A 10,486-nucleotide genomic window follows, 5' to 3' on the forward strand; every position below is an offset into this window, starting at 1 on the left:
AGTTTATTGTTGCAGGTAAACAACAAGGGAGAAGGGAGGAACATGCCATCCCAACCCCCTAGAGTCCGGGTTGATGGGTGGTCTCCTGGACAGCATGTGGGTAGTTTTAAGCCACTCGGCGGCGGCGATAAAATCCCAGCTTGGTGGCACCGGGCGGGGATTGAACTCGCGTCGTCCTGAACGCGGCGCCGTCACGCTATCCATTCAGCCACCGCCCCCCATTTATATATATATATATATATATATATATATATATATATATATATATATATATATATATATATATATATATATATATATATATATATATATATATATATATATATATATATATATATATATATATATATATATATATATATATATATATATATATATATATATATATATATATATATATATATATATATATATATATATATATATATATATATATATATATATATATATATATATATATATATATATATATATATATATGTATATATATATATATATATATATATGTGTGTGTGTGTGTGTGTGTGTAAATCAAGGAAATAAATAAATATTATTGTTGTTGTTGTTGTTATTACCTTTATCATATTTATCCATCAGTTAACATTATCAACTCTCTCTATTGTTTTTGTTATATACCTGGACCATACATGCGTGTCAACAGGACAATACTTATAGTGGCTACACATGAATGCATTAAGTACATCACATCATTAATTAGCAAACAACTAACAAGTTTTACAATGCAAATAATAAAGGGGAGTCACTGTATAGTCCTGCCTTCAGTTCTTTACCTCGTCACTGAAGTTGCAACACTACATTGAAATTACAAGCAAAGAAAGTTCCGTTCGCTGCGCCGCTCCAAGACTCGTCCTGCGCTGCTCCGGAACGTGAATATAAAGAGCTGAACTTTGTTGTGGCATATCCTCTTCGACGACAACAAGGAACTACTGGGCAACAGGTGAACTCACAGCTAGAACTGCACATTGAAACCCCTGGAAGAAGCACTTTCTTTGCCACAACCAACAGAGGACATACGGTGGTCGTGAAGGTGTGGTGTGGCTGGTATTGGTGGTCGTGAAGGTGTGGTGTGGCTGGTATTGGTGGTCGTGGGTGGGGTGGGGTTGGTATTGGTGGTCGTGAAGGTGTGGTGTGGCTGGTATTGGTGGTCGTGATGGTGTGGTGTGGCTGGTATTGGTGGTCGTGGGTGTGGTGTGGCTGGTATTTAATTGGTGTTGGGTGTGGCTGCAGTTAGTGGTCTTGGGTGTGGCTGGATGTGGCGGTCGTGATGGCGTGGTCACGTGGTGTGGCTGGTCGTCTCGGGAGCGGTGTGGTCTTTTACCATAAGTACGGTCGTCTCAAGCGGCTCCTCTTCATAGCTAGACATTTTGCATCCATGCGGGGCCTGCCTTCCCCATCACGTACAAGACACTCATCACGGAGCTCCATGTTCCCCACCAGTAACAGCTGCTCGGTAAACAAGGATCCATCATTAGTCAAAATTAAGTTCAACCCGTCCCTGGATAGTTAGCACGGATTGCCCCAGGCGGAAGAGGATGCTGTGCCTCTGTACCCAAAACTTAAGTATAGCGTGACACATCAACCTTGAAAACCGTGCAACACCCTGGCGCTCTCTTATTTTTCATTTTATTCTACACTAGAAACGCCTCCTTTACTTACACCCCAGTCATCGGAGTCGTCATAGTAGTCAGGACCAGCGGTTGTCGTTGTAGGATGAGGGATATGATGGCGGTGTATCCAGGGATTTCTTGTAGCCGAAAGCAGGTCAGGAGCAGCGGTTGTCGTTGCAGGCAGAGGGATAAGATAGTAGCGCATCCAGGCATTTGTTTTAGCCCGAAGCAGGTCAGCAGCGGCAGCAGGGTTGGGTTGTTGGATGGGGCGGTGTCCAGTCTCAGACCCACACACGCGGCTGACTGAGGTGGTGTCCCAGGCCAGCAGCAGGGGCAGCAGAAGGAGCGCCGGCAGAGACATCGTGGCGGCTAGAGAGCTTCTCGTAGGACGCTGTGGCGCGGGTCAACGGGGAAGACGAAGAACACTGATTCAATGGCTCCGGTGTCTTTATATAAGTAGGGGGGGGGGTGGGTGCGACTTGAGTTAAGACCAGCGTTGCCAAATTATCGTACACATCGCATTGCATTTTCGTAGTTTCTGACCGATAACTATTGCAAAAACAAACAAACAAACATCAATAAATAGGAGTTTTAACGCTAACTTCAATTTTCTATCGTTATTTGCGTAGGTACGAGAGTTTGAGGCTTAAAAGTAATAAATACGATGTGGTGAGTACGATAATCTGGCAACGCTAGTTAAGACCCACACTCTTTCTGTTCATGTATCACCGTTGCCAGATTGTCGTACTCAGAGCATAGTATTTACCGCTTTCTGACGCCTAACTATCGCCAAGAAACATCAGGAATTAACTATTTTAACGATAATTATAAGTGAATCTCCTTATTGGGGTCCACGAGACAGTTTTTGGGTCGGAAGTCGGTAAATATAAGAGGCTGAGTAAGACAATCTGGCAACTTTGCCATGTATAGTCCTTCTTTCTTCCTGTTTCTATTCTTTCATTTTTATTTAATTGTGTTATGATGTTTATTTCTTGATTTGTCTTTCTTTCATTCTTTTCTTCCATTTTTCCTCCGGTTTTCTATTTTTTTACTGTCTCTTGTTTTCTATGTTTCTTTCTTTCTTTCTTTTCTCTTCCTGTCTTTCTTTCTTTCTCTTTTTCTATACGTTTCTGCAAGCGTGGTAGGGGAGCGCGAATAGGTCGTATCCTAAGACGTTTCGTAGGCCAAGAACACCTATTTGACAAGGCTTTCGTAGGAGTTGTGGGCATTTCCAGGAGTAGTTTTATGACCCTGGTGGTAGTGTGACCCTTCCTCTGTACCGTGAACCTAAAGAAACACATATTTGACAAGGCTTTCGTAGGAGTTGTGGGCATTTCCAGGAGTAGTTTTATGACCCTGGTGGTAGTGTGACCCTTCCTCTGTACTGTGAACCTAAAGAAACACATATTTGACAAGGCTTTCGTAGGAGTTGTGGGCATTTCCAGGAGTAGTTTTATGACCCTGGTGGTAGTGTGACCCTTCCTCTGTACCGTGAACCTAAAGAAACACACATTTGACAAGGCTTTCGTAGGAGTTGTGGGCATTTCCAGGGGTAGTTTTATGGCCCTGGTGGTAGTGTGACCCTTCCTCTGTACCATGAACCTAAAGAAACACACATTTGACAAGGCTTTCGTAGGAGTTGTGGGCATTTCCAGGAGTAGTCTTATGACCCTGGTGGTAGCTAGTGTGACCCTTCCTCTGTACTGTGAACCTAAAGAAACACACATTTGACAAGGCTTTCGTAGGAGTTGTGGGCATTTCCAGGGGTAGTTTTATGACCCTGGTGGTAGTGTGACCCTTCCTCTGTACCGTGAACCTAAAGAAACACACATTTGACAAGGCTTTCGTAGGAGTTGTGGGCATTTCCAGGAGTAGTTTTATGACCCTGGTGGTAGTGTGACCCTTCCTCTGTACTGTGAACCTAAAGAAACACACATTTGACAAGGCTTTCGTAGGAGTTGTGGGCATTTCCAGTAGTAGTTTTATGACCCTGGTGGTAGTGTGACCCTTCCTCTGTACCATGAACCTGAAGAAACACTCATTATAATCTGACTGACCCCCTCTTTGACCTCTAGAAATAGCTGATGTTACAAGCGAAAATGTCTTATAATACCGGTCAAGCTTGGTTGGTATTATAAGACACGATCGCTTCTCACATCAGCTGTTTCTAAAGGTCAAAGATAAGTCAGTCAATGTTTCTTCAGAGTTCATGCGATTTGTCTTGTAATATGACCTGTCTCTCTCTAAGGGATGGGATTAACTGGCCAGTATCTCGTTCAGAATGTTAGTGAATTCATGCTTGCTACGGGGCCTGACTGACATGACATAGTCTGAGTTTTCTATATTTAGTTTAGATGAACAAATTTCGATATTATCAGTAATAAAATTGGTTTAAGACCTTTATCTTTAACTTAGTTTTTGTTAAACTACTAATCCCTCCGTGTCCTTTGTTCGTTAATTCTGACTAAATAAGTTGTGGGGCATTACATCCGGCAGCTTGGGTAAACAATTTATAAAAGAGTGAGAACTGTCACATGGAAAACACTGATATGAGAGAGACACAGGATGCAGGTGCTGGAGGCTTTCAGACGAGAAGAGCAGGGCTCCCACTTTTGGGGATTTTGTCCCCAGATTGGGACTTTTTCATGCATTTAGTGATAATCTGGGGATTTGGCCTTTTTGGGGGATTTTCTGGGGAATTCTGGTCGCCTTTAATGACAATTTAGGGATTTCCAGCTGGAGAGAAAGACTGAACCCCAAAAAACATAAGTGGTGAGTTGAAATACATAAATCTGCAGAGAGTTATTGGGTGCATGACCTCACTATCTTGTGCAAATGCTCCAGTTGAAAGATTTTTTTAGCACTCTGAAAGCAATTAAGAATGATCACATAAACTCACTGAAAAGGGAAAGCATTGTGGGACTACTCCATGGAAAACGCACTAGGTAAGGCAAGTTTAACTGCTGATAAACTAAGTGTACATGATCACCCAAGGTTGTTAAAGCTTATGCAAAATGTCAAAAGCAATGCAACAGACACTAAAGCTCATGAAATCATTGCAAAAGCACTAAAATCATAATACTGCTTATGAAGTGTAAAGTAAATAATAAGAAACATATACTTTTTGCATGTGTTTTTTTTACTGTATTTTTTAACAGTGCAAGTTTTGATGGAAAAAGCAAAACTATGAACTCTCAAGTGCTTCTTTTTATATTGTGTTGAATGAGGAAAATACAATATCTCAGGATTCTCAGTTATTTATTGATTTTAGTTTAGTCTATTAATAATTTTTATAGAAGATAGAACGTGATGGAAAGCACTCTAGTCTATCTCAGCTGCTAAGGAATGTATTTTTTTTCATTTTATCCTTCTGTTATGAATGTGATAAAACTTTACTTATGCCAGAAATATATTCAGTCTACCACAGTGTAAAGTACACAAGTATCACATACATTTTGAATGAACGTGTTTTCTTAAATTACTGTATTTGTTAATAGTGCAATTTATGCTAGAAAAAGCAAGAATATGAACTGCCAGTGTGTTTTCATATTTTGTTGACAGGAAATGTCAACAGTCAATGCTCAGGATTTTCAGTTATTTATTGATTCTGGTTTAGTCTTTGTTTATATGTTATACTGCTTCATGAAAATCACTCGTCCATCTCAGCTGCTAAGGGATCTCATTTATTTACTTCATTTTAGCATTTTATTAAGAACATGATGAAAATTTAATCATCACAAGAAAAACTCAAACATTGTGTTACAAATTCTTTTTTGTTTCGAGGGAAATCATTGTCAAAAAGGGAAAGAAAAGTGTATTTTCTGTATAATGATAAAAAGTAGACTTCTGAAATACTTATAAAGCAAATTTTTCCTATTATTTCGCAATTTTTGGTGGGGGGGACTGTAAGGGCGCGGCCACACCAGGAACCTTTGAATGTCAACAGTGTATCCCAGACGTTTCCCAAGTTTTTCGGGAAGCAGTTGAGAAACAACTTGGATACATTCAGGAAAGAATAGAGAAACATTGAGAGAATATATGTGTAATTCACCAATGACTGATCAAGTGTTGGACTCGTAAGCGCCAGCAGGTACCCTCCCGACATGATCAAGTGCACTTTAGTGTATATCTGTGTGTGTGTGTGTGTGTGTGTGCACGTGCGTATGTGCGTGTGCGTGCGTGCGTGTGTGTGTGCGTGTGTGTGTGTGTGTGTGTGTGTGTGTGTGTGTGATTTTCAAGTCTTGATAGTAAAGTATCAACTATTTTTATATTCCAGTCAAATTTCATTTATATATTTATGGATGAGAGAGAGAGAGAGAGAGAGAGAGAGAGAGAGAGAGAGAGAGAGAGAGAAGGGAGGGGGACACACCCTGACCGCTGGGAGTGACCTCCCTCAGGGGTGCGGGGATAAAGACATATCCCACACCTCACTCACGGGGAAAAGGGATTGGGATTATAATTATCATTCATTCACATACTTCAATATCTAGCTAATTGTGTGTGTGTGTGTGTGTGTGTGTGTGTGTGTGTGTGTGTGTGTGTGTGACTTCTTATCTATACATATATACATATACATATACACCCACAGAACCCCACTCACATCCACACCCGCATATACGAGCGCGCAAAAGTTTCTCATGTTTTCCATCCTGGGTGGAAAACATGATAAACTTCCTAACTGTTTCTGAGGACCGCCCGCACCAGGAAAGTTTGTATGGAAACTCAGCTTTGACATTTCGAAGGTGTTAATGAGGCCCGTAAAAGGATCTCCGCCTGTCAGATTATGGCTGCAGGCTGATGGAAGCTGGAATGGCTTTTCTGTGCCTGGTATCGATTCGTGGTATTTTGGGAGCCACCGTGTGTAACAGTTCTTCAAAATCAGTGGTTGACCTTCCAAGAAAATTATTAATTAATTAAACCCTGCTCCATTAACTCTCGGCTCCGTCAAAAGTCATTCTGTAATGCTCAACTTTCTATAAACGACCGCACCCATACGCGTTTTCTTGTCTTCTTCTTAATTGCTCTCCAGTGAGTGCAATAATAAACAAAACAGAGGCCATTGTAGCAATCTCCGCACACCCTGAGACGTGGACAGGAAACATTATTTCCCGAGGATATTCAAATGTATGCCAGTGGTTTACCGAAACACTTGGGAAACGTCTGGGATTCATTGCTGTCATACAAAGCTAGGACATGTGTCAATATTTGTAAACTAGGAACTTTTTGTCTAATCTAGGGATTTTTCAGCACGAGTCTAGGGAATTACTGATTTGCCTTTGTGGGAGCCCTGAGAACAGAGAGAGAGGGCTGTCACATGGGAAACAGATATGAGAGAGACACAGGATGCAGGTGGTGGAGGCTTTGAGACAGAAGAGAGAGAGAGGGCTGTCACATGGAAAACACAGATATAAGGGGTACACAGGATGCTTAAGTGTCCTATTAATACTACTGATCATTACTACGCTTTATTTACACGTACCGCATCGAGTTCTGTAGTATCAAGGAAAGGGAAGGAGGGACACACACAAACACACACACACACACTTGCTTATATGTTGTCTGAGTCCTTCTTTACAGAGCGAGCGCCGGAGTGATCCGTCAGAGGCGTTGATCTCTAGTTGCTCAGGAGATATATATGTTGCATTTCTTAAGGGTAGTTTTGATGTTGTCTTTAAGCTCTTTTTCTGCCACCCTGGGTTACGGCGAGCTTCAGGGAGGTGGCCGTAGAGAACTTGCCGATTAAGACGATGTTCTGGCAGGCGGACTCACAAAAGCCTCGTCCACACCAGTCCTCATAAGGCGACTAGCAACTTGTTTGATAATTTCTCCATTCAGATGAAAGACTTGGGGATCTTCTACAATTAGGGTAGGCGGTGGCCGAACTGGTAGCGTACTGGGCCCACATTCACCGCGTGATGGACGACGCGGGTTCGAATCCCCACGCTACCACTCGGATTTTTCAGTCACCGCCGAGTGGCTTAAAACTACCCACATGCTGTCCTGAAGACCACCCATCAACCCGGACTCTAGAGGAAGCCGTCCAAGCGAATCAAGAACGAGTTCCGGGGGGGCAGCATGAGCCAATGCAAGATGGCGCCACTATAAACACTCGCCCGCGCCAGAACGGGCTGGGCCGACCATCAGGCCCCACCTGGAAGAAGCCTTGGGCCGACCATCAGGCCCCACCAGGAAGATGCCTACCGGCGCAACAGGCAACGACGTAAAAAAAAAAAAAAAAAAAAAAAAAAATCCTTGTTGGGATAAGACTTCCGTTTTGTTGATATTTACCTTGAGTCCCGGCATTGCTAGGTTGATGAGGCGTGGTACGGTAGAGAGGCCTTAGAGCTGGGTAGCCTTGGAGAAAGTGGGGGATAGGCTATCCAGGCCAAGGCAAGTATAGAGAAGGTATCGTCATACAGGCAGGAGGAAATCACTCGTTGGCAACTCCTATAGCCTTCACCCTTGGCCCCGCCCCATCCTCGTTGTCTGCCCAAACCGACGACTTCACACACCTCACTCCCACCCTGTTTCCTGACCCCAACATTCATTTTTACGAAAAACTGAGACCACCATCATCTTCCTGAGAAAATTCTGCATCACACTAGCATAAAATTGTAACAATGATGTAAAATTACACATACGAAAATCAGAGTTAAATGAAGTAGGGAATACATATTTTCTTGCACTTATTTCCCTTCAACTCCTCAGTACTCAGCTGGTTTTCGTCGCATCACTTTTATAAGCACAGATCCTAAATCTGCATACTTTTCTGCTTCTGATGGTGTGTGGTACGTCCCGAGGTAAAATTATACAGAGGGTCAAAATCACCTCCGAACATAAGACGTTTCGTAGGCCAAGAACACCTATTTGACAAGGCTTTCGTAGGAGTTTGGGGAGTTTCCAGGGGTAGTTTTGTGACCCTGGTGGTAGTGTGACCCTTCCTCTGTACCGTGAACCTAAAGAAACACACATTTGACAAGGCTTTCGTAGGAGTTGTGGGCATTTCCAGGAGTAGTTTTATGACCCTGGTGGTAATGTGACCCATCCTCTGTACCGTGAACCTAAAGAAACACACATTTGACAAGGCTTTCGTAGGAGTTGTGGGCATTTCCAGTAGTAGTTTTGTGACCCTGGTGGTAATGTGACCCATCCTCTGTACCGTGAACCTAAAGAAACACACATTTGACAAGGCTTTCGTAGGAGTTGTGGGCATTTCCAGTAGTTTTGTGACCCTGGTGGTACTGTGACCCTTCCTCTGTACCGTGAACCTAAAGAAACACACATTTGACAAGGCTTTCGTAGGAGTTGTGGGCATTTCCAGTAGTAGTTTTATGGCCCTGGTGGTAGTGTGACCCTTCCTCTGTACCGTGAACCTGAAGAAACACACATTTGACAAGGCTTTCGTAGGAGTTGTGGGCATTTCCAGGGGTAGTTTTGTGACCCTGGTGGTAGTGTGACCCTTCCTCTGTACCATGAACCTGATGAAACACACATTTGACAAGGCTTTCGTAGGAGTTGTGGGCATTTCCAGTAGTAGTTTTATGACCCTGGTGGTAGTGCGACCCATCCTCTGTACCATTAATCTAAAGAAACACACATTATAACTCAATTAGCCTCCTTTTTTATGACCTTTCTGACAGTGTGTCCCTTCTTCTGCATGTACAAACTCAGGTCCACATTAATATACTGACGACGAACAAGGTGACCAAACCCAAATAAATAAAATAATGAAATAATAACAATAAAACAAACACCATATTGTTCTCCTCTTTATTTTTCAGCTACAAAATGGGATATAACTCTCAAGAGGCAATGTAGTTTAGGCATTTCTCCGCAGTTTCTATCCTCAGCCTCGTGTCCGTACAAGCAAAACACTAGGAATAAGGAACCACCCTAAGGAACCACTGTTTGTTTAGGGGTGCGATGTGTAACTTCCGCAACACACACACACACACACACACGTACACACCAAAAGTACAGCTCCGATACTATACTTTATCTTCAGTGTAACAAGCAATGTGAGTATGGCTAAACATCTTGGGGTGAAATTGTACTGTGGGCTGTAAGAGAGAGGAAGAGAGAGAATGCTTAGTCTGTCATTAAATTTTCAAGCCTGTGGAACCAATACGTAAGCCTTGGTACCGATATCTGGGGAGTGGTACCAATAACAGTTGCGGTACCAGTCTCAGCATGGTTCAACAGCTTAGCGAGACATTGTACTATGGCTTATAAGAGAGGAGATAAAAAATGGTGTCTAATTTCAAGGCTTTGGTACCATATCTTGGCATTGGTACCGATGTCAATTCTATGGTACCAATGAGTTTCGGTACCAGTTTCAAGCTTGTCGTAGCAATCAACCAAGTAATGAAGCGATCACTAGTCAGCTTGAGCCTGTGGTGGTGGTGGTGGTAGATTGTGATGGTGGTGGTGGTCTGTTGTATCATTTATGGGGATGGAAACGGAACGGAAAAGGAAGGGTGGAGAGTCTTATAAGGCCAGGGAAGGAGGGATAGCGGACCAGCGGAAAAGTGGATAATAATTGGTTTTTGTACGGGTAGAGTCATATGAGGCCAGGGAAGGAGGGATAGCTTAGGCGGACCAGCGGAAGAGTGGATCATAAATGGTTTTTGTACGGGTAGAGTTATATGAGGCCAGGGAAGGAGGGATAGCTTAGGCGGACCAGCGGAAGAGTGGATCATAATTGTTTTTTGTACGGGTAGAGTTATATGAGGCCAGGGAAGGAGGGATAGCTTAAGCGGACCAGCGGAAGAGTGGATCATAATTGGTTTTTGTACGGGTAGAGTTATATGAGGCCAGGGAAGGAGGGATAGCTTAAGCGGACCAGCGGAAGAGTGGAT

General features: G+C 42.9%; 1 long non-coding RNA gene across 2 annotated transcripts; it reads right to left on the reverse strand.

Annotated features, from left to right (window-relative positions):
* Positions 1-550: 550 nt before the first annotated feature.
* On the reverse strand, positions 551-8,265 carry LOC126988521 (uncharacterized). Of its 2 annotated transcripts, XR_007742170.1 has the most exons (3): positions 7,917-8,265; positions 1,678-2,019; positions 551-1,464 (listed from the first exon to the last, which is right to left on the reverse strand). It is a non-coding gene; the product is annotated as an uncharacterized LOC126988521 (long non-coding RNA). The 2 variants fall into 2 exon arrangements; XR_007742169.1 differs by lacking the exon at positions 7,917-8,265 and having other exon boundaries at positions 1,678-2,079.
* Positions 8,266-10,486: the final 2,221 nt, after the last annotated feature.

Source organism: Eriocheir sinensis, chromosome 69 (assembly GCF_024679095.1).
Source record: "Eriocheir sinensis breed Jianghai 21 chromosome 69, ASM2467909v1, whole genome shotgun sequence".
Taxonomy (NCBI): Eukaryota; Metazoa; Arthropoda; class Malacostraca; order Decapoda; family Varunidae; genus Eriocheir; species Eriocheir sinensis.